The sequence below is a fragment of the Scyliorhinus torazame genome, chromosome 14, assembly GCF_047496885.1.
Source record: "Scyliorhinus torazame isolate Kashiwa2021f chromosome 14, sScyTor2.1, whole genome shotgun sequence".
In the NCBI taxonomy this organism is placed as follows: domain Eukaryota; kingdom Metazoa; phylum Chordata; class Chondrichthyes; order Carcharhiniformes; family Scyliorhinidae; genus Scyliorhinus; species Scyliorhinus torazame.
Window position 1 is genome coordinate 54,840,790 of NC_092720.1, and position 24,651 is coordinate 54,865,440.

General features: G+C 48.3%; 1 long non-coding RNA gene across 8 annotated transcripts in view; it reads left to right on the forward strand.

The window, feature by feature from the left end:
- The window catches only part of LOC140389742 (uncharacterized), an 846,836-nt gene extending 842,350 nt beyond the window's left edge, over positions 1-4,486 (forward strand). For 7 of the 8 annotated variants that reach the window (XR_011934461.1, XR_011934462.1, XR_011934464.1 and 4 more), the window contains one exon: positions 1,770-4,486. This is a non-coding gene — a long non-coding RNA (uncharacterized lncRNA). The remainder of the gene's footprint in view (positions 1-1,769) is intronic. The other variant, XR_011934466.1, reaches the window with a different exon arrangement.
- The last annotated feature ends 20,165 nt before the right edge of the window (positions 4,487-24,651 follow it).

The following is a 24,651-nucleotide window of genomic DNA, read 5'->3' on the forward strand; positions in this document are numbered from 1 at the left end:
AGACAGACACAAAGGTTTCTGGCTGAGGCAAGACAACCAGTGTGTAGCTTTCCAGCTGCACAGCTGGGTTTTGTCTCCAGATAATCAGCATTTGTGAGAGGCCTCTCTCAAGATTCACAACACTTGAAATGCCTAAGCTGGGAGACCTCACAATGACACCATTTCGGACTGGTCCACACAAATGTGGACCAGGCATAAGGGCACCTGAGGGGTCTCCCAGGCCATCAGCAATCCCTGAACAGTCGGGCAATGGACAGGGTGTACTCCTTCGGGTACCTAGGCATTGCCAGCCTGGCACCTTGATAATGCCACCCAGGCACCCTGGCAGGGCCACCGTTGCATTGCCAGGGTGTCCAGTGGAATCTCCAGTCTGATAGGGGCACTGCAGGGTGCTAAACTGGCAGTGCCAAGGTGCCAGGTTTCACATGCCATGGACCGAGCCTGGGTGAGTCTTGCCCTTAAGAAGTAGGATGCTGGGGTCTCGAGGATCCCATAAGAGGTAGGTTGGGTGCAGTAGGGGGTGTCCGGAGGCCTCGGTGATGTGGCTGAGGGCTATCGAAAAACCAGAGCATCGCGATCCATGAATACTCTTCATGCACTGGTGAGCTGAGCTCGTCAGTGCAGGAAATGGTGTAAAGTGCGGCCTCAGTGGGGTATTCCTTGCCAAGGCCAAAAAAGAATGGCAACATGCCATTACATCGCGGTGTCAATCTTGGCACTACAGACACCAAGAAATACCCCACTAAACGTGCCCAAAAGTGATCTGCGTTTGTCCCATTAAATCGCCCCCTATGTTTCTCACTAATTTACACTCATATTCTATTTTCCCTTTGTCAATCTTTTTTGTGAGCCTCCTTTGCAGAATTCTTAAGTGTTCCCAATCATCAGGCTTACTTTTTTTTGACAACGGTTTACGCATCTTTCTTTGATCTAATGCAATCCTTGATTTATTCATTAGCCACGACTAGAACACATTCTTTGCTGGGTTTTTGTGCATTAAAGGAATGTATTAGTTCTTAAAATGTTAGATTTTGCCTATCTACAATCGTACCTTTTAAAAAAAATAATTTTAGAGTACCCAATTAATTTTTTTCCAAGTAATCAATCCACCTACCTTGTACATCTTTGTGTTGTGTGGGCGAAACCCATGCAAACACGGGGAGCATGTACAAACTCCACACGGACAGTGAGTCAGAGCCGGATCGAACCTGGGACTTTGGCGCTGTGAGACTGCAGTGCGAACGACTGCGCCACTATGCTGCCCCTTACAATTGTACTTTTAACATAGTTTCCCAATGTACCATACCCATTTTGCCTTCATACCTTCATAGTTTCCCTTGTTTAGATTTAAGACCCTAGTCTCTGATTATACAACACCACTTTCAAACTTCATGTAACAGCCTATCATATTATGGTCACTCTTTCCTAACATTATTAATTAGTCCTTTATCATTGCACAATAATTTTAAGAAAAGGAGAGGGGGGAAGGTGCGAAAATTGAAGTGGAATGTGTTGGACTATGCTTTACATTTAAGAGGCCATTGCATGGTTGCCAATATGGTAAGTTATATAATGATTACTGCCGATATTGTACTACATATTGATATATAATACTGAAAGTTGAAAAGTAGTATATTGAACGCTTCTTCATTATTAGAAATTAAGATGTTCCTCACAAATAATATTTTCTTGAATCTTATCTTATGAAATAAGTGCTACCAGACTAAAACTTAGTAACATAGTACTTCTTCAATTTTGTTTATTTACAGGCTTTATGAATGCAAAGTTAGCAGTTCTATACTCATTTTTATCATTTAATGTGAAGATAAATGTTCATTCCAGTTACCTGGCCTATTTATCAAAGCTGATTTGATACTATGAACTTAATATGCCAGTTACACTGCAGTTTCCAAATTAGCGTGATGCAAGTTTTGCATTTCTCTGATGTATAGACAATAATACAATTCTGGTGTGAGACCAACAGTGTGAAGCCATCGAGGAGAAAGATTGTATGCTCCACTGATGGCTCAATGAATAAGGCTTTGAGACAGAAATGTTTAAACACTGGTTGTTCTTGAGTTAGCTGACCTGAGCTTAGATAGTGACAATAGTGCTCCAATTAGCATTACCTCAGCCTCCTTGTGCTAGGAAGTGGAAAACATAGACCAATTTCTCATCGCTGAATCGCTCTCCTGTGATACACGCTGAGTGAGAATGCTGGCATCAATTGAGGACAGACAGGATTGACGGTGATGCATCAATGACAACAACTTGTATTATATATGGCACCTTGGAAATAATAAAACATTCATAGGAGCGTTACCAAACAAATTTGACACTGAGCCACAAAAGGAGAGAATAAGGCAAATGATCAAAAGCTTTGTCAAAGAGGTATTTTTTAAGGAGCATCTTAAAGGAGGAGGAGGAAAAAGAGAGGTGGAGAGACATAGCGTTAGTTAGAACAAAGGCAGCAGAGATTGATGACCTCAAGTTTATGGAGGGTAGAATGTGGGCTGCTGGCCTGGACTAGGTTGGAATTGTCAAGTCTGACGGTAACAAAGGCACGTATGAGGGTTAAGGCAGCAGATGAGCCAGGGATGGAGTGAGATGATATTATGGAAGGGAGGCAGTGCCATAGTGGTGTTGTCGCTGGACTAATAATCCAGAGACCCAGGGTAATGCTCTGGGAAGCTAGGTTTCCATTCCCACCAGATGGTGAGATTTGAATTCAATAAAAATCTAGAATTAGAAAGTGTAATGATGACCTTGAAACCATTTTGATTGCCACAAAATCTGGTTCATTAATGTCCTTTAGGGAAGGAAATCTGTCATCCTTCCCTGGTCTGGCCTACAATCCACAGCAATAGATGGCATGGCAGCACAGTGATTAGCAGTGCTGCCTCACAGGATACCAGGTTCAATTCTGACCTTGAGACTGTATGAGGTTTGTACATTTTCCCCATGTCTGCGTGGGTTTCCTCCGGGTCCTCCCGTTTCCTCCCACAGTCCAAAGATGTGCAGTTGAGGTGGATTGGCCATGCTAAATTAGTGGGGTTCCGGGATAGGGCAGGGGAGTGGGCCTAGGTAGGGTGATCTTTCGGATGGTCGGTGCAGACTCGATGGGCCTTCTGCACAGCAGGGATTCTATGATGCTTTGAATTGCCCAGCAACACCTACATTCCATTAACGAATAAAACAAATATAAACAATCAATATGACTTCCAAGTTTGTGAATACCAGGCATTTGAATCAGCTGTCATTGTTCACTATAATAATAATTTTTATTACTGTCACAAGTAGGCTTACATTAACACTGCAATGAAGTACTGTGAAAATCCCCTAGCCGCCACACTCCAGTGCCTGTACAGGTGCACTGAGGGACTAGAGAGGCCCACAAAGAATTATGGGCAGTTGGTAAGGTTCTGTTGGATGACTGGTGGCTCGAGAGGTGTAGAGGTGCACTTCAATAAAGAATCGCTATCTTTCCGAGACAAGGATAGAAATTTGTCAAGGGGAAAAGCAGCAAGGAGACATAATAATTCATCTGATTAAAAGTAACCTTTGGTGAGAGATGTCGATATAACATAATGATTGTATTGAATTACCTTTCATGTTGGTAGGTATCTAGACTACAGATAAATAATTCAAATAAAGCATTTTATTATTGAACAAAATTAACTCCATATCTGCTCCATAAACAATGCATGGCTGGGAAATAAGTTAATGTGCAGTTTATTCCAAAATGATTTATGGAAGTTATCAGCTCACTTATGCATCCACTGTTACCTATTTACAGCATTTTATCTGCAAAAGGTACTGAAAACACCCTTTATTTTCTCTTTATATTTTATTTAGTACCTTGGCATCTGCTGCATAGTTATAGCTTCACTCGATTGAAACGGAGTCAGTTAAGTTACTGACTGTTGTTATGACATTTGCCTACAGGCATATGGAGTGAAAAGTGATATTTTCACATCCATAATATTTCACTAAATTGAATGTGATATATAAACTCTGAGATTGGGTTACAACCTTTGTTCCCTTCTCTAATATCTGCCACTTTGTTTGTATATAAGGCATCTATTGATGTTTTTAAAAATCGAAGTTTGTTTGAAAGTTCATGAGATGTATTGTCATTTTTGATGCTTTACAAGCAATGCAAATGATCATCATATAAGTTATTGACCTTCTTGTGGAACGTTCATGCATGTGAAATTATGTCAAAATATTCAGATGCTATAAAAGAACTATCTGCTGTGCATCATTAAATTGTGGACAGATTCCTTGGTCAGAAAGTACCACATGGATCGATCATCCAGAAAATACCACACTGCACAAGACTGAATGGGCTGCAACTGCTAGATTGCAAGATACTAACCAATCAAGAACTACTCCACTGCACTTAGCTTGACAAAAGTCTGCATCACTGCTATTTGTTTGTTGCTTCCTTTGCCCTGCTCTAATAAAAATTCATATCAAAAATGTACCGATTGCCTGTGAGGTCATTCATTTCTTAATTACATTCTCACAGAATACATCGACTCAGCATAATGAAAAAGGGGAAAAAAAACATTCAAACTTCTGAAATAGAAAATGCAATACTGCTGGAAATTCACCAATGTGAAAAGTAAAGACAGTAAGTGTCATTTTAAATGTATACCCTTTCTGAGATTGCAAGGTGCCTGCAAGATGCACTTTGTCCAACAGAAAATGACTTGTCAGTGCAGGTTATTTTAAAATATTCCTTTGAAGCAGCATTGCTAACATACGATAGTGGATGCAGAGTTAGCCGGCCTTACAAAATGGAATCGGACAAATACTTGGAGGAGAAAACATTGCAGGGATATCAGGAAGGATTGGTGTGTGGGACTAACTGGCTTGCTCTTTGAAAGAGCCAGCCCAGACTCGATGAGCCAAATAATCTCCTTCTGTGCTGTTCTATTAGAAGTTTCTATGACTTGTCTGATGAAGGGCATTCTCCATGGAGGATAAAGAAATAGGAAAGGAAGTTAGTATTTAAATTTGGAGTGGTTGGTTAAGCTGAAAGGCCCATTTCGATGTGTCCCTACATATCTAATGAATCATTGTTTCTGATGGTATAGGACTTCCAATTGATCACATCATTTTTCATAATGGTTTTAGTTTTAACCATTCCTGACGTGGAGAGTTGTCTTATTCCCAGAAGAACTGGGATACTAATGTAAAAGTGCATTAAACTCCAGTATTCCATCAGTGTTGAATATTGAAATTGAATTGAAAATGACTTTCAGGGGTGAACTGTAGAAGATTGATGCTCAGCATCAAATACAATTCAGTATTAACGAAAAAAATACATCAAATATCAAATTTGATTAAAGCAAATTATTGGCCATAACTTGCTGGATTGGTGCATCTCATGGTATATACCATTAGATGGCGAGGCAGCATGGTAGCACAGAGGTTAGCACAGTTGCTTCACAGCTCCAGGGTCCCAGGTTCGATTCCCTGTTTAGGTCACTGGCTGTGCGGAGTCTGCACGTTCTCCCCGTGTCTGTGTGCATTTCCTCCGGGTGCTCCGGTTTCCTCGCACAAGTCCTGAAAGACGTGCTGTTAGGTGAATTGGATATTCTGAATTGTCCCTCTGTGTACCCGAACAGGTGCCGGAATGTGGCAACTAGGGCTTTTCACAGTAACTTCATTGCAGTGTTAATCTAAGCCTACTTGTGACAATAATAAAATATTATTATTAGTTTGACATTTTCCTGCACCTTTTGACTCATGGTTTGTTTTGCATCCTAACTTGCTGGAAATGTAAGCTGATTATGACGTGAGGGGGGCAATGGGCCACATTTAGGCCTTAGTGAACGGTGAGCCCAACAGTTTGACTCTTTTATCAATGAGGTTTAAGGATTAAGAATTAAACAGCTGAAACAAAAGGTGAGTTGGACAAATCAGGTATAGAAGGAGAAATAAAGAGTGTGATAAAAATATTGGATTAGGACAGAGATTAAAAATGAGAAAGGAAAAGTAAGAGTATTTTTGAAAAAAATTGTTATTTTAAAGCCTACAAAAAATCACTACCTGAAGAATCGACACTCCAAGTTTAAGTTGCTCATTTTCTGGGCCAGAGAGGTTGATTGTCAAACATGAACAATTATCACATTATTATATAAGTACCTGCACTATTAATATACTGGACTTTTTTTATCTGTGTTTAGCAGATAATTAATATCGAAATCCAGCAAGTTATTAAAGTAACAGGAAGATGCTTTTTGTACAAAGCTAATGGCGGTGTGGTGCAAATCACCCAGCAAATTATGGTAATTAGAAGTTAACAGGGATCTCTTCCTATACAGAGGTTGCAGAACTATTTACACATTGATACTAGCAAGTGGCATTAAGATTGCCATTATCACAACAAATTTTGACCCCTTATATTTACAGTTATAATATTGGTCACTACCACTCGATCTGTTCTGGATAGTAAAACCTTTCGGTTACTGTCATGGAATTCCATTAGTACTATTGGCTTTTATCTGAATAACATCTTCAGGCTAATCCTGCTGACAATTAACTGGAAAATAAATCACCCCTTGGCTTGCTTCAGACCTCCAACCAATCCCCTCCCCCAAATTCTCTGATGTAACAGATCTTGCCAAAGTAATATATGACCTGAATTTTTATGCCTTTCTTTCTTTGCTCATGTTTTATAGGGTGAATGTACTGATTGTTGTCCATGAAACAAACTCTAATGTGACTTCCTGCCACTTTTCCTACCACTCTAAATGGCACAGGCAATAACTTTACATGAGACTTGCATTGACAGATTGTTCATGAAAATCTAGTGATGTAAACTGGCAGAGGTCTGTGCTCTGAAAAAAATTCAAGTGGTATCATAAGCGGCAGGAGTATCCATTAATGGTTTCAGTGTGAGACTGCTGTTGGTATCGGGCAACTTCAGCTGATCAAAGCATTAGACTTTTAATCAGCTCGTGCACCCATTCCACCATTGCAGAAGCATGATTGCACAATATAGCCACACTAATTATCAAAGTATTAATATTCATGAATTACATAATGCTTTAGGGATGAGTTTTTTGAATGGATTATGAAAATGTAATACATATTGCACTAAAACTAGAAATTGGAGATGTAATGCAAAATTTTACATAACTTATACACAATTTCCCTCTCCTTGGTGCATGTATTCATCAGAACCTTTTCATTCAGGGGTGTGCAAATAATCTCTCCAAATGCCAATTTATACAGACTGCACTAAGATTTCGTTTTTTTTTAAAAGAAAGCAGTTTCTTTTTTTAATATATATTTAGAGCAGCCAAATCTTTTTTCCAATTAAGGGGCAATTTAGAGTGGCCAATTCACCTACCTTGCACATCTTTGTGTTGCGGGGGTGAGACCCATGCAGACACGGGGAGAATGTGCAAACTCCACATGGACAGTGACCTGGTGCTGGGATCGAAGCCGGGTCCTCGGGCACCGTGAAGCAGCAGTGCTAACCACTGTGCCGTCGTGCCATCCAACTGCACTAAGATTTATGAGGGAAGAATGGGGAAAAGCAATATAGCCAAAATGGTACAATTTTAGAAGTTCAGGAACAGAGAGACTGGAGGTGGATGGGGGGGGTTCTACTGAAATCTTTGACGGTGACAGGGCGTACTGAGAAGACTGTTTAAAACAGCATAAGGGATTTTCAGGCTTCATACTCGTCTCTCCCAAAATTCTCTCTTCAATTTCTTCAGCCCAATTTCCACCTTGTCCGCTTTGTGGTCGATATCAGGATGGAAGTCCAATACTAGGAGTAAATGGTTGACCAGTATTAATGTTCCTTCTCTGTTTTTCAGTTTCCCTGTCCACTTGCTTTTAAATATTTTTTATTTCTTCTGTACCAGGCACTTCATTTAGATAAAAAAACAAGGATCTTTAAAAATTATACACAAATTCAACATATATTTTCCTGCAGATTTATGAAACAATAACACTTCTAATAGATGGCAGTTAGGAACTAAAATATCCACCTACTTGGACTGCACCTACCTAGTGTTTTGCGCCAGTAGATGCTTTACATAAAGGTAAAAGAAAATACATTACTTCGTATGTGCTCACATTTTGGGCTATTCTTCAATGCAGAATGTTTGTACGTGAAATTTCTCCCACTACTAGTGAAAACATCACTGTGACTAAGGGAAGTTAACGAGCTACGAGACAGACTGAGACTCAGGGTGGTGATCACCAGAATACTATAGGTATGATTAAATAATCAACTTTACCAGGTTCTTTGACTTCACATGCCTCCAAATTGTCCTGGGTCTGAGTATAAAGGATAATTTTGGGCAAATGCAAAGCGAAGGAACTTGGATGGTTCACTGTAGAAAAGGATATCTAATTCATCCATGCTTATATCCAAATTAGTCATGGTTAGCATGGCCAAATTGTACACATAACAATGACACACCACCAATGCAGGGCTCAAGCATCTCTTATATGTCATCTGCGACTGCAGCAATTGTATGTCTTCTCTCTTCTGCTTTTGCATGACAAGCAGGACACGTAACCATCCTATCCTCCATCCTCCGCTCTGTGACTCACCTCTGGGAGATTACCAATCTAGTTTATTCTGTTATTCCTGAAGAGAACCAGCACATTTCCTGTAATGGTTGTTCTTCTCATTTCCACATTATCACCACTGGAATACCTAAAGCTCCCTATCTGTCCTCTATGTGACACTGGCCGTGGAGATATTATCAGCAGACGTGGGATGAATTTTGATTTATTTGGTGATTACACCACATTATGCTTCTCCACCAGCATCCTCAATTCCATGACTATTCTTGTTTTGTCAGACTTCTTATCTGATGCCAAGTCATGGATGAACCATAACTTTCTCCAGCTGGACTTCCGGTTGCGGCTATGTGGAGCTAAGTCGCACATTCGGCGGCTCCCGCAAAAACGGACTTTTGGGCTCTTTTCAGGGCCCCCAACGGCACTTTTATGACGTTTCCCGGTGTGGGAAGGAGTCTACAACAGCTCCCCGTCAGTATATGTCTTCAACTAGGAGCGGGGCGACAAGAAAGGTGGTGGTGGACCCGAAGAAGATGCGAGGGAAGAAGGACAAATTGGCGGCGGGCAGAGACCAGGCAGCGTGGGTGCAGTGGGCGGAAGAGCAGCAGGAGGGTATCCAGCATTGCTTCAGAGAGATTAAAACGGACCTGCTAGAGCCAATGAAGGGTCTATTGATAAGCTGCTGGAGATACAGACAGCCCAGGGAGTGGCGATCCGCAAGGCTCGACAAAAGATCTCTGACAATGAGGACGAGATCTTAGGCCTGGTGGTAAAGGTGGAGGCGCACGAGGCGCTCCACAAGAAATGGCAGGCGCAGTTCGAGGAGATGGAGAATAGGTTGAGGCAGAAGAATCTGCAGATTCTGGACCTCCCGGAGGGGCTGGAGGGGCCGGACGTGAGGGCCTATGAGGTCACCATGTTGAACTCGCTGATGGGAGTGGGGTCCTTCCAGGGGCCCCTGGAGCATAGAGTGCTGGCGAGGAGGCCCAAGGCTAACGAGCCTCCGCGGGCGGTGCTGGTGAGGTTCCATCGGTTTGTCGATCGGGAGTGTGTGCTCAGGTGGGCCAAGAAGGAGAGGAGCAGCAGGTGGGAGAACGCGGAGGTTCGGATATATCAGGACTGGAGTGCGGAGGTGGCGAAGAGGAGGGCCGGGTACAATCGAGCGAAGGCAGTGCTGAACAGGAAGGGGGTGAAGTTTGGCATGTTGCAGCCGGTGCGACTGTGGGTTACCTACAAGGACCGCCACCATTATTTTGAGTCTCCGGAGGAGGCGTGGGCCTTTGTTCAGGCCGAGAAGTTGGACACAGATTTAGGGTCGGGACGGGCGATTGGGGACTGCGGTTGATATGCTATGTTTATATTTGTTTCGAGGGGGGGCCTTTGCTCCGGGTTTCTTTATCTTTGTGTTTTTTCTCTTTTGGGTCGGTGAGGGTGGCTGGGGCGGTTAGGGCACTATTTTGGTTGGGTTGGTCGGGGGGGCTCTTGGAGGTGAGATGGGCCCCGCGGGGAGGGGGAGGCCCGAGTCAGGGGTGAGGGTCCGGGCCTGTAAAAGGAGCTGCGTCAGAGGTGGCAGTGCCTGGTAGGTGGAAAGCGCGGGCTTTTTCCCGCGCTGAAGACTGGAGGGGGCGGGGCCGGGGCGGGGAAGCGAGGGTTGCTTCCCGCGCTTCAAACAGAAGGGGGAGGGGGGAAGCCTATGGAGAGGAGGGTGTGCCACACAATGGGAGGAGTCGAAGGAGAGGCGGGAGTAGGCGGGGTCAGCAGAAGTCAGCTGACTTGCGGTAGTGTAATGGGGGGAGTAAATCAGCTAGGGTGGATCCTAGCCAGTGGGGGGGGGGTGGTTGGGTTGCTGCTGCTATGGTCAAGGAGGAGCTGGAGCGAGTGGGGGGGGTGGGGTCGAGGCGGGGCTATGCCGCTGTGGGGAACGGGCCGGGTGTGGGGTGCCGGCGCGTGGCTGGCCGAGGAGGGGTCATGGCTAGTCGGCGGGGGAGGGGGGTGGGTAGCCCCCCGATCCGGCTGATAACCTGGAATGTAAGGGGACTGAATGGGCCGGTTAAGCGGGCCCGTGAGTTCGCGCACCTGAAGGGGCTCAAGGCGGATGTGGTTATGCTTCAGGAGACACACCTGAAGGTGGCAGACCAGGTAAGACTGAGGAAAGGGTGGGTAGGTCAGGTGTTTCACTCGGGGCTGGATGCCAAAAATCGAGGGGTGGCGATCTTGGTGGGAAAGAAGGTGTCGTTTGAGGCGTCGAGCATTGTGGCAGATAATGGCGGTAGGTACGTAATGGTAAGTGGTAAGTTGCAGGGAGAGAGGGTGGTACTGGTCAATGTGTATGCCCCAAACTGGGACGATGCGGGTTTTATGCGGCGTAAGGTGGGTCGGATCCCAGACTTGGAAGTGGGGGGCCTGATAATGGGGGAGACTTTAACACGGTGCTGGATCCGGCACTGGATCGCTCCAGGTCTAGGACGGGTAGGAAGCCGGCGGCGGCTAGAGTGCTGAGGGGGTTTATGGACCAGATGGGAGGGGTGGACCCTTGGAGATTTGCAAGGCCGAGGGCTAGGGAATTTTCATTTTTCTCATATGTCCATAAGGCTTATTCCCGAATCGACTTTTTCATCTTGAGTAGGGCGTTGATAGCGAGAGTAGAGGATACTGAGTATTCGGCAATAGCCATTTCAGACCATGCCCCGCATTGGGTGGACTTGGAGATGGGGAGGAGAGGGCTGTTGGCAGATGAGGAGGTGAGCGAGCGGGTCCGAGGAAGTATAGAGAGGTACCTGGTGACCAATGACAACGGGGAGGTCCGAGTGGGGATGGTATGGGAGGCACTGAAGGCGGTGGTGAGGGGAGAGCTGATCTCCATTAGGGCCCACAAGGAGCGGAGGGAGCGGGGGGAGAGGGAGAGGCTGGTGGGGGAGATGGTGAGGGTAGACAGGAGGTATGCGGAGGAGCCCAAGGAAGGATTGTTGAGGAAGAGGCGTAGCCTACAGGCCGAATTCGACCTGGTGACCACCAGGAAGGCAGAGGTGCAGTGGAGGAAGGCCCAGGGGGTGATTTACGAGTATGGGGAAAAGGCAAGCCGGATGCTGGCGCATCAGCTTCGGAAGCGGGACGCAGCTAGGGAGATCGGGGGAGTTAAGGACAGGGGAGGGAGTGTGGTGCAGAGTGGAGCTGGCATCAATGGGGTCTTCAGGGACTTCTACGAGGAATTGTACCGATCCGAGCCCCCACGGGAGGAGGGAGGGATGGGCCGCTTCCTGGACCGATTGAGGTTTCCAAAGGTGGAAGAGGGACTGGTGGCGGGATTGGGGGCCCCGATTGGGCTGGAAGAGCTGATCAAAGGGATAGGAAGCATGCAGGCGGGGAAGGCACCGGGGCCGGACGGTTTCCCGGTTGGATTCTACAAAAAATATATGGACCTGTTGGGCCCGCTGTTAGTTAGGACCTTCAATGAGGCAAGGGAGGGGGGGGGCTTTGCCCCCGACGATGTCCCAGGCACTGATCTCCTTGATCCTGACGCGGGACAAGGATCCCCTGCAGTGTGGGTCTTACAGACCGATTTCCTTGCTAAATGTAGATGCCAAGGTGCTGGTGAAGGTCTTAGCCACGAGGATTGAGGATTGTGTGCCGCAGATCATCCATGAAGACCAGACGGGGTTTGTGAAGGGGAGGCAGTTGAACGCGAATGTGCAGAGGCTTTTGAACGTTATCATGTTGCCGGCGAGGGAGGGGGAGGCGGAGATAGTGGTGGCGATGGACGCTGAGAAAGCCTTCGATAGGGTAGAGTGGGGGTACCTGTGGGAGGTGCTGAAGAGGTTCAGGTTTGGGGAGGGGTTTGTCAGGTGGGTTAGGCTGTTGTATGAGGTCCTGATGACGAGTGTGGCCACAAACAGGGGGAGGTCCGCATACTTTTGGTTGCACCGAGGGATGAGACAGGGGTGTCCCTTATCCCCCCTGCTCTTCGCACTGGCGATTGAACCCCTGGCTATGGCATGAGGGAGTCAAGGTACTGGAGGGGGTTGGTGCGGGGTGGGGAGGAGCATAGGGTGTCACTTTATGCGGACGACCTGCTGCAGTATGTGGCGGACCCGGTGGGAGGAATGCCGGAGGTAATGAGGATTCTTAGGGAATTCGGGGACTTTTCGGGGTACAAGCTCAACATGGGGAAGAGCGAGCTGTTCGTAGTTCATCCAGGGGACCAGGAGAGGGGGATTGGCGAGCTCCCACTAAAAAAAGGCGGAGAGGAGCTTCAGGTATCTGGGAGTCCAGGTGGCCAGGAGCTGGGGGGCCCTGCATAGGCTTAATTTTACAAGGCAGGTGGAGCAAATGGAGGAGGAGTTCAAGAGGTGGGACGCGTTGCCGCTGTCCTTGGCGGGTAGGGTGCAGTCAATCAAAATGACGGTGTTCCCAAGGTTTTTGTTCCTGTTCCAGTGCCTCTCCGTGTTTATCCCGAAGGCTTTTTTCAGGCAGGTTAGCTGGAGTATAATGGGGTTTGTGTGGGCGCTAGGGACTCCGAGGGTGAGAAGGGTGTTCCTGGAGTGGAGTAGAGATAGGGGAGGGGCTGGCGCTGCCCAACCTCTGTGGATACTACTGGGCCACCAATGCGCCGATGGTGCGCAAATGGATGATGGAGGGGGCTGCATGGAAGAGGCTGGAGACGGCGTCTTGTGTGGGTACGAGACTGGGGGCGCTGGCAATGGCGCCGCTGCCGCTCCCTCCAAGGAGGTATACCACGAGCCCGGTGGTGGTGGTTGCCCTCAAAATTTGGGGGCAGTGGAGGCGGCACAGGGGGGAAGTGGGGGCCTCGGCGGGGACCCCATTACGGGGGAACCACCGGTTCGCCCCAGGAAGAACAGGTGGAGGGTTTTCGGGGTGGCACAGGGCAGGGATACGAAAGCTGGGGGACCTGTTTGTGGACGGGAAGTTCGCGTGCCTGGGTGAGCTGGAGGAGAAGTACGGGCTTCCCCCGGGGAACACCTTCAGGTACTTACAGGTAAGGGCATTTGCCAGACGGCAGGTGGTGGAATTCCCGCGGCTATGGCCACACATAGTACAGGACAGGGTGCTCTCGGGGGGCGGGGGGGGTGGGAGTGGGAAAGATCTCGGAAACTTACCAGGTGATGTAGGAGGAGGAGGAGGCTTCGGTGGTGGAGGTAAAAGGTAAGTGGGAGGAGGAGTTGGGAGAGGAAATTGAGGAAGGGATGTGGGCAGGTGGCCGGGGGAGGGTGAACTCTTCCTCATTGTGCGCGAGGCTCAGCCTCATACAATTTAAGGTGCTCCACAGGGCACACATGACCGGGACAAGGATGAGTCGGTTTTTTGGGGGTGAGGACAGGTGTGTTAGGTGCTCAGGGAGTCCAGCAAACCACACCCATATGTTCTGGGCATGCCCAGCGCTGGAGGAATTTTGGAAGGGGGTAGCGAGGACGGTGTCGTGGGTGGTAGGATCCAGGGTCAAACCGGGCTGGGGGCTCGCAATATTTGGGGTGGCAGAGGAGCCGGGAGTGCAGGAGGCGAAAGAGGCCGGTATTCTGGCCTTTGCGTCCCTGGTAGCTTGGCGAAGGATTCTTCTTCAGTGGAAAGATACGAGGCCCCCAAGCGTGGAATCCTGGATCAGTGATATGGCAGGGTTTATTAAGTTGGAGAGGGTGAAATCCGCCTTGAGAGGGTTGGTACAAGGGTTCTTTAGGCGGTGGCAACCATTCTTAGACTTCCTGGCAGAGCGGTAGACATTGGTCAATGGCAGCAGCAACTCGGGGGGTGGGGGGGGGGTCACTTTATTTTTTTGTTTTTGTTATTTACACTGGAGGGTCTGAGAGGGTGTATATACCTGTTGTATTTAGTCAGGGTGTTAATGTTAATTTATTGTTTATGTACAGGGGGGCTATGGAGGGTTGTTTTTCTGGACTGTGGCTTGTACTTAACCCTGTTGGGTTTCTTTTTCATTTTGTTATTGATATTTTATGAAAACATTTAATAAAAATTATTTTCTTTAAAAAAAACTTTCTCCAGCTGAACAATGGGCAAATCAAAACTATTTCATTTGGCACCCTTCCTTGTTTCCACATCCTTACTCCTCTCCCTCTACATCTTCCCAGTTGCTCACACTAGTTATTTCCCACTTTATTCTACTTCCATGTTTGACCTATTGCTGAGTCCAAAACTCCAAGACTTATCCATCACCAACACTGCATACTTCCATATCTACAACATTGTCCACTGTACCACTATCCCACCTTCACTGCCACTGAAACCATTACTTCAAGACTTGTATTTCAGGCTAATTTCCTGTATTTTCTCTGACAAACTCCAAACCACTTCTTGTCTTACATTAAAATGTGATCCCTCATAAATCTTATTGCTGTTAACATCCATTAGCATCCTGTCTTCCAAAGCACCAAATTCAAAATCCTTGTTCTTGTTTACAAGTACCATAGCGGATTTACTCCACTCTACCCCTGAAACCTATGAAGGCTCATGTCCTAGCCCATGTTGTCCAGTCCTCAAATGTTAGTAGACCTTGTTGCTTTTGTGTTCTCGTTTGGTGTCAGACCTTTCAGCCATTTAAGCACTTACTACCTTGAATTCCCTTCCTAAACCTCTTTGCTTTATTACTTCCTCTCTGCCTTTAAAAGTCCTTGAAAGCTTTTGTTTTCACCTATACTTTAAGGAAAGTTGTTTCAAGTCACACCCCAACTGATCTATGAGACACACCTTAGGGTGCTTAATTACATAGATTTGTTATGCAAAGGCGAGCTATTGTTTTGAGGACATTGGGAAAAAAATCCTTCACTTCATAGTTTGGCCCAAAGTAGTTGATCGATAGGAAATGCTATGAGTCCCGAGCCATTTTGAAGACCTCATTTGATCAATGTGACATCCTGAGCACATAAAACTGGTGTTTCAATGCAGCTCGCTGATTGGAGAGGGTGGGAATTCTGGCAGCCGCATGTAGGATCCAGGAAACCATCCGAACATTGGGTGGCCATAAGCTGGAGTATGTTTATGGGACCAGAAAGAATCCTGCTGCTCCGGACCACACAAACATAAAAGATGAAAATGGTTCTGGGCCTCCAGTGAACTCTTTGACAATCACTGGAGATTGCTCAATGCTGTGTAAATTGGCAGAGCATGCAGAGTCCATGTTCCACCCATTTGTACCTCAAAATTACTATCTGAGTACTATGCATGTCAGAGCACCTTGATTAAAAACAGCCTCCTTTCTAAAACAAGCAGGTGCTCTGGCCACCCGTCTAAAGGTTCCAACAAGATGTCAGTGGCTGAAGTGTCAACATGAACACTGCAGTGCACTGAACCCAATGCAACATGCAGACCAATATTGCCCATTTGTTTGGATGGTTGCTGTCAAACCTGGCCCTATTGAATGACACATCATGGAATACCACTCAGTGTGATGTGTTTTTTGCTAGAGGAATCCAAAACTAATTTCACTACCCTGCACTTTTTTCATTGTCCAGTTTAGAATCATAGAATTTACAGTGCAGAAGGAGGCCATTCAGCCCATCGCGTCTGCACCGGCCCTTACAACGAGCATCCTACTCCAATCCACATATCTACCCTCTCCCCATAACCCCCACTTAACCTTTTTGGACACTAAGGGCAATTTATCATGGCCAATCCACCTAACCCGCACATCTTTGGACTGTGGGAGGAAACCGGAGCACCCGGAGGAAACCCACGCAGACATGGGGAGAACATGCAGACTCCGCACAGACAGTGACCCAGCTGGGAATCGAACCTGGAGCTGTGACGCAATTGTGCTAACCACTATGCTACCGTGCTGCCCCAGTATCTTCCTGAGCTTCAAATGTTTATTTATTTTCCCCTTTAAAACAAATCGCAGATATTTTTTACAGGAAAGAGCTGCAAGTCTGCTTCTCCCATCCGATGATTAAATTATGAGGGATTTGTTCAAATAATTCAGGGTTTAGAAAAGAATGATAACAGAGATGATAAGTTGAAAGCATCCATTATATATAAAAACATTTTCCTTCATAAATTTTCAAATAAAGAAAAAAGCATACCATGTTGGACATATGAGTGTGCATGTGCACATTGAATCAATCACATTTCTTGTGATTTATTATTATTGTGACAACTTATTTGCTGTCAGTTTTTTCCAATGTTCAAAATGCAAAAACGCACATTTTCTAGTTCTCATTAAAAGGAAGTTTGGATAGGTTCACCGAGGCAGTGTTTTTCAAACTTTTTTTTCCTGAGACCCACTTTTAGCAACAGGCTACTCTTCGGTACCCATGCTGGCCGACCTTCACGACCCATGCCGGCTGACCTTTAAAACCTAGGCCAGCCGATCTTCGTGATTCATACCGGCCGACATTCGTGACTCACCATTATTCCTTACCTTTAATGCAACAGGTGAGCCTGCTTGATCCTCACAATCTCACTTGCTTTGTCCTTCAATGTCGCATTTCTGCGAAGGACTTCAGCTGACGATTTAAGTTCTTGCTGTGTCGTTTGAAAAAAAACAAGAGGTTTGTCCCCAAACTCGCCATGCCTTTGAAGTTTTGAGGAATTTAAACTTTCATTTGCCAGTACCTCCCGGCACATAACACACATGGGCTTTGCATCCTGATCTACATTGGCAATTAAGAAAGCCAAACCTCAATAAATCATTTTTGCACTACTTTGTTCCTGATTTCAGTTTTTTCTTTGTTGGTTGTTCACCAGAAGCCCTGGAGCTCTGCATACAGCTTACACCAGCACTGCTCTGTCCTTCCCTGGACTCTCCTGGTAAGCTCTCTCCAGGAGATTCAGTTGTGAGGCCCTGGCCTGTTTGTGTCTCTGGCCCTCTCTTTATTACAAAATGACCCATCTTCAGTTCTCCACACAGTCCTGTTGATTGCTTACTGGCAGCTACAAATGGAGGAATCTCTCTTCCATGATTTTGAGCGTAAAGCACAAAAGTACAGGGCGCGTGATGTCAGTGTACGTGCCGAGCCCGTGACTTGCTCTCTGCCACTGCTTCTGGTGGAAAGATTTGATCATTTTATTTAAAGGCCAGTCGAGGCTAGCATCCTTAAAAGTCGATCGTGGCCGTTGGACGCTTCTACCGCGATAGGGAATGCCGTGACTGATCACTCCGGGAACCTCCCGAGACCCACCCGCAGGTTGCGCCCTGAATTTGAAAAACCCTGCACTAAGGGATGAGCAAGATAAACTCATGCAAGATCGTATAAAAATAGCTGGGAGATTGACTCTGTGCTTTGCCTAAGTTCTCACTAGAAGATAATACAGAGAAGAAGCAAAAGGAATATTCCAACAATTAAGGTGGAAAGAAAGAAGATAGTTGACAAACCAGCCAAACTTAATAAGGCCAAATGGACGACACTTGCAAGAATTCAAAGAAGCCATAGAGGAGTTAGCAGAGACACTAGTATCCATCTCTAATACATTCAAAGGAAAAGGGATATTACCAGATGATTGCTGAACTGTAATCATGGGCGAAATTCTCCGGTATCGGCGCGATGTCCGCCGACCGGCGCCAAAAACGGCGCAAATCAGTCCGGCATCGCGCCGCCCCAAAGGTGAGGAATCCTCCACATCTTGGGGGGCCGAGCCCTAACCTTGAGGGGCTAGGCCCACGCCGGACTGATTTCCGCCCCGCCAGCTGGCGGAAAGGGCCTTTGGTGCCCCGCCAGCTGGCGCGGAAATGACATTGCCGGGCGGCGCATGCGCGGGAGCGTTAGCGGCCGCTCACGGCATCCCCGCACATGCGCTGTGGAGGGAGTCTCTTCCGCCTCCGCCATGGAGGAGACCGTGGCGAAGGCGGAAGGAAAAGAGTGCCCCCATGGCACAGGCCTGCCCGCGGATCGGTGGGCCCCAATCGCGGGCCAGGCCACCGTGGGGGCACCCCCTGGGGCCAGATCGCCCTGCGCCCCCCCCAGGACCACGGAGCCCGTCCATGCCGCCTTGTCCCGCCGGTAAGAGAGGTGGTGTAATCCACGCCGGCGGGACAGGCATTCTAGCAGCGGGACTTCGGCCCATCCGGGCTGGAGAATCGCGGGGGGGGAGGCGCCAATCGGCGCGGCGCGATTCCCGCCCCCGCCGAACCTCCGGTGCCGGAGAATTCGGCCACCGGCAGTGGCGGGATTCACGGCAGCCCCCAGCGATTCTCCGACCCAGCGGGGGGTCGGAGAATCTCACCCCACATGTCCAATCTTCAACGGTAGAATGGAACATTGAACCAGTTTGCTAACATCGGTACTAGAAAATATTAGAATCTAAAACCTAAAATCATCTAAAGGTGGAGAATACAATAAAAATAACAGATTTTTAAAGAATAAGAGAATATAATAATAATATATTTCTGAAAGGAAGGTTATATTTATCCAACCTTATTTAATTATTTGAAGAAATTATAGAAAAAGTAGACAAGGGCAAGTTGATAGATAGTATAAATTATCTTTCAGAAACTCTTTGATAAGATACCACTTAAGATACTGATGAGAAAGGTCAGGGAATTTGGAGTTGAAGGAGAGGTATCAGTATTATTTAAAAGAATGACTACAAAGCAGAAAGCAGAGATTGGTGGTTAAAGAAAGTTTTTGGGACTTGAAGAAAGGGCGAAGAGGTAATTGCCTGGTATACATGCTGGGACCACTGCAATTCACCATATTGTTAAATAATGTGGACTCAGAAATTGGAGCTGTGGGCTGGAAGTTTATGTCCCCCCACCCCCGCCTGATTTTTCCAATAATGGGGCTGCTCACGCCATGTGGAAAAGCTACCACGTAACCTTGGTGACCTATCTGCATGACCGATGGAGGTGTCCTCCCACTTGGACACTCTGGAGGCCGGCCCAACAGAAATGACCACCCTAATTTGTCAATGGCCTGAAGGCCGTTATATCTGGTTGTGGCTTCCTGGGCCATGCTTCTGAAAGCATTCTGGCCATAGTGTGCCAAATGGGCAGATGACACCAAAATAAGGGGTGTAGCTAGCAATGGGAGCAATTTTCCCAGCGCAGATTCTGTTGCACTGGAAGCATCGAGTGGAGGCTCAAAATGGGCTTGACACCAGGCGCCAAGCCATATGCATGTTACCGGACCCAGGGCACCCGGCACAATCGGGATCATGCTCTTGCTGGGGGTGATCCAGGTAATGATTTTTAAATGAACAATTAGGCTCATCTAAATATGCACGGTGGGGTTGAGGCTCCATTCTCCCAGCTACCAGGAAACACTGGCTGCACTGGTGAGGCCTTATGTGAACGGCAAGTAGTACTGGTCTCCACACAGGCGTGATGGACACTCCGTGGGTCTCAGAGATCATCCGAGCCCCAGAGTGATTGAGGATGGGCACCCTAGTAGTGCCAACCAGCGGCTGTCAGTGTGGGCAGCATGACCCGGAGGATGGCCGTCCAATGTCGTAAGAAGGCCAACAAACTCCACTGATCTGCAAGGGTAAGATACCACCCCTCTTCTGGCACCCCTCAAATTCGCAAACGCCAGCCCCGCAATTCACTGACTGACACCTTGCACCCTCCTCACATCCGATCTTTGTACTTGTTCCTCAGAATGACCTGGGATCCACCAGCACAACCCCTTCACGTCCATGTGCAGTGCCCACACATGCCACCTGCTATAGAACCCCCTGACCCATCAAGCGCAGGGCTCAAGAAGGCCTATCTTTGTCCCCACAGATGAAGATAGCCCATAATAAGCAGGAAAGGGCCAAGACAGGGGGGAATGGAATGCCAGAGATCCGTGCCCTCAGCCCCTACGAGGAACGGGGCCCTGGAGATCGTGATGTTGACAGAGGAGCGAGCAGTCACTGACAGTGAGGTTAGCGTGTACCACAGAGATGAGGATCCACTGCACCTTCAGCCAGATGACCTGTCTCAAGTCAATAGTTCATGTCAGTCAAAATGATCCCTCCCTCTCACTGACCACATGACCGTTGTCTTGCAGGATCACCACCTGGTGAGACCGGGCCATCCAGAGTCATAACCCTCCCGTCCTCCACCACCCAAGCGATCACCTCAGAGGAGAGCTCTGAGGAGACCATCACTGAGCTGTCACAGCTCACACGCCACCTATCACCAGCATAGAAATTTACATCTTGTTGGGCAACATTAGTGGACAGGCTTCTGGGGCATAGTCTGTTGAGAACCACCCAGTTGCTGATACATATCAAGTGGAGGGAGGAACATCCAAGGAACACAACAGTCGGAGGACTGCTGAATCCCAGGACTCAGCTGGGTCCCAGTCAGATGCCGAGCCTCTAATCAAGATTCTTCTAGAGCTGGTGCAGATGACAGCAACAGTCATGACATCTAGGAAGGGATGTCAGCAACATTCCAGTGACCGCATAGCTGTTTGGAGGAGTCTCAAAGGCTCCAGGTGCAGGAGATGGTGCTGACAATGCATGGCCCTGAGGCAAACACTGCTAGGGTGGTGACCACAGTGGAAAGCCTGAAGCGCAACATTCATGCCTTGAGTGGTGGCGTCCAAGGCGTTGTTCAGTCTGTGACAACCATGGCTGAGGGCCTCCACATCATTTCCCAATCGCTGAGGGATGTGTCCCAGACGCAGGTGGATATTGCCGAGGCACTCTTGAGCATGGCAGAGTCATTGAGGACCATCGCTGAGGCATCGACGCCTTGGTGCAGACAATGGGGAGCCACCAAGACTCAGAGGCCTCTGGAGTTCACTTCAGCTGTCCCTCCGTCCCATGGCATCCCCCAGGACCCTATGGTCACTGTCAGGGAGGGGAAGCACAGGAGGCCAACCTAGAGCCTGTCTCTAAGGAGACGGCAGTCTCCAGTTCTTCTGAATCTCCCCCTCTTGACACAAGCATCTCAAGGGCAGCAGGCAGAACTGGTTGGCACCGGTAAGTCAGCTGGGGCCCTCTGGCTCCAGGCCCTCCAGAGGACGTCCGTCAAGGGCATCAAAGGCCAAAGGGCGTGGAAAGCAGCAGGCCGTCTCCACCTCTCATGTGCATCCTGGGGACACACCGAGACATAGCATTAGACCACAAAAAAGCAAGAAGAGAGAGGAGCACTGAGTGGGCATTGTGGGGTCAATATCTGTAGCTAGTGGGAATGGGAATGTCAAATGTTCACCAATAAAACATGTTACACAGGATAGATGTGAAGTATCATGATTAATATTCACAGCATGCCTGCCTGCACCCGCACTCCCTGTTGCCCTACACTCCCCCCACCCCCTGGGTACAGTGGTCCAAGATCAGGCGCCCCCCCCCCCCCCATGCAGACCCTGTTCAGAGGATGGGTGTGAGCGCGCTGTCAGCAAAAAGACAGGAGCCAGACTTTTGCAGAAACAGAGGAGCACTGAGTTTACCTCACAGCGAGTGATCATCACTCTCCTGCTTTGTATACTGACCCGCTGACAGTGCCAATACAGGCCCATCACCCTGGAGTGATGTTACACAGACCCTTGGATGGGGGGAAACAGATGGTATTGGAGGGGATAGTGTGATGGGGAGGGGCATGGGAGGGATTGGGAGGAAGGTGTGAAATGGGAGCTGGATTTGGGGGAGGAGGGAAATGAGGGACAAGGAGATGTAAAGTTCCAGACGAGCGACCACACGGAGGCAATGACTGTAAGAAAAACTCAGGTTTACTTTACTTACTATAATACAATACCTACTCCCTATGGGCCTCCCACACCCAGCCCATACTTGGGCCGGGGTATTTATGTCCCATGAGGCCCTTGGTTTAAGGGTATAGCTCTGGCTCTTCATCTAGGGAGATCATACTCAGGTGAGGCCACAGGCACTTTGATGGTGCAGACCCCATGGCCTCCAGTCGGATTATAATAGGAGGGAAATGAGGGAAGGGGGTTTGGGGGAAGGAAATGGTGGGGGGCGGGGTGGATCGGGGGAGAGAAATGGTGGTGGGGGATTGAGAGGGAAGGAGGGAAATTGGGGGAGGGGGAATAAAGGATTGGGGGGAGGGAAAGGAATGGAGGGGGAGGCGGTTTGAGCTGATGGACATAGCCTCATTCTATTAGAATCTAGGGAGGATGAGGGCCTCCTTGTGTGTCAGACTTTTGCCACCACCTGTCCTCCATCTGCCGGTTCCTCCTTCAGCTCCTCTCCTGGCTCATCCTCCAGCCCCTCCTGGTCTGCCAGCTTCTCAGACAAGGCTGCATTCTCCTCCTCCTCCAGCCTGTCGCCCCGCTGATATGCTGGATTGTGGAGGGCACAGCAGACCACCACAAAGCGGGAGACCCTCTGGGGGGGGGGGGGCACTTCAGACCACCACTTAGCAGTCCAAGCATCGGAGCTGCATTTCGAGCAGACCGATGCACCGTTCTATGACAGCACGGGTGGCAACGGGCCTAATTATAACTGGTCTCCGCATTGATCTGAAGCCTCCACAGCGGTGCCATCAGCCATGATCTCAGCGGGTATCCCTTGCCCCCCAAGAGCCAACCCATCATGCTGAGGTAGTCCTCGAAGACGGCGGTGATCTCAGAGTGCTCCAGGATGTCGCTGTCATGCATGCTCCCTGGGAAGCAGGCACACATGTGCATGAGACAGAGGTGGTGGTCGCACAATCTGAACCTTCAGGGAATGGAACCTCTTCCTGTTAATAAAGGGCACTCCCTGATGCTCCGGTGTGTGCAGGGCGACACGTGTGCCATTGATCGACCCGGACCTGCGGCATCCTGGCGATGGTGGCAAACCCTGCAGCCTAGGTCTCTTGGTGGGCCTGGTCCAGTTCAAAGGTGATAAAGTCTGATGCCCGGGCGTACAGGGCATCTGTGACCTCCCGGATGCACCTGTTGATTTTGAAATGTCGCATTGGTCACCGCTTGAGCCCTGGAAAGAACCGGTGGCATAAAAGTTGAGGGCTGCGGTGACCTTCATGGCCACCGGGAATGTGTGTTCCCCTCCTGCATGTGGTTCCAAGTCCGCGAGGATATGGCACAGGTGCCGCACTGTCTCACTCCAGAGACGGAGTCTTCTGTGGCGCATGCTGTCCGTCATTTCGTTGAAAGACCAATGGCGCCTGTACACGTTGGGCTGTCGCTGGCCTCCCCCTCTCATCTCTGGCCACTTCAGGAGACCCGAGACCCCAAACCGACCTCTGATGGGACTATTAGGGAGATCGTGCTCAGGTGTCCTCCCCTGATCCACACACTTATACTTTGGCCTCGAGGGGATTCCCAATCCTAAAGTTCTTTTATGTTTGATTGTTGGCAGCTGCCTCTACGGTGGTGATGTTCAGGCACACTGTTCAGGCATCAAAGGTTGTTGAAATGTTATCATCCTCTGAGATATGGCATGTGTGCTCTCGAGAAGGCACTTGAGAGTTGAGAATATTTTGTTTATTAAATGGTCAACAGTAATAAAGATTTGAAAATCAACTACGTAACGTTCCACATATCACACTAATCATTAAACAACAATGAAACGCCACCGTTCCAGATTGGTACCAATACAAAACTATATCAGCTCATGTTCACAAAGAAACACAAATACATGGTATCACTAATCATAGACTCCTCAACAGAAATGGAGGATAAGCTTGAGAATGTGTTATCATGTCTGGAAATTATCTGTCCATCAATGTGTTACTTGCACCGTGCATCAGTGCTATTCTCTGTCCGGGGCTGTGCAGGCCCTCCCACACGGCCCAATCTCACTGGAACCAAATCCTGGCATCCACATATTTCACTGGCACTCAAGGTGCAGTTGAACATCCTTGACTTCCAGCGTGTTTAACCCCCGGTGACATGCCAGTTACATGTAGCACTCATCATACCAGCAACAAAAGCTTCAGCAATCTGCAAAAGCATTTCTTCAATGGCGCAGTCAATGAGTGATATGGCGTAATGCCAGATGGAGATGGTCCACTCCCTGTACTCCCTGGCCGTGAGCATGCAGAACCTGGTCGAGACCAGAGTGGGCCTCCAGGACTGGCAGCGCCAGGTGGCAGGGGAGCCTCAGGGGCTAGCTCTGCTCACCCCCCCCGTCCCATGGAGTAGCGTGGGGGCTATCGGGCACCCCGAGGGAGGAGGAGGTGATAGGGCTTGTACTGATGACTCCCGCAGGGGAGGTGCTGGAATGCCCCCTCCCCCC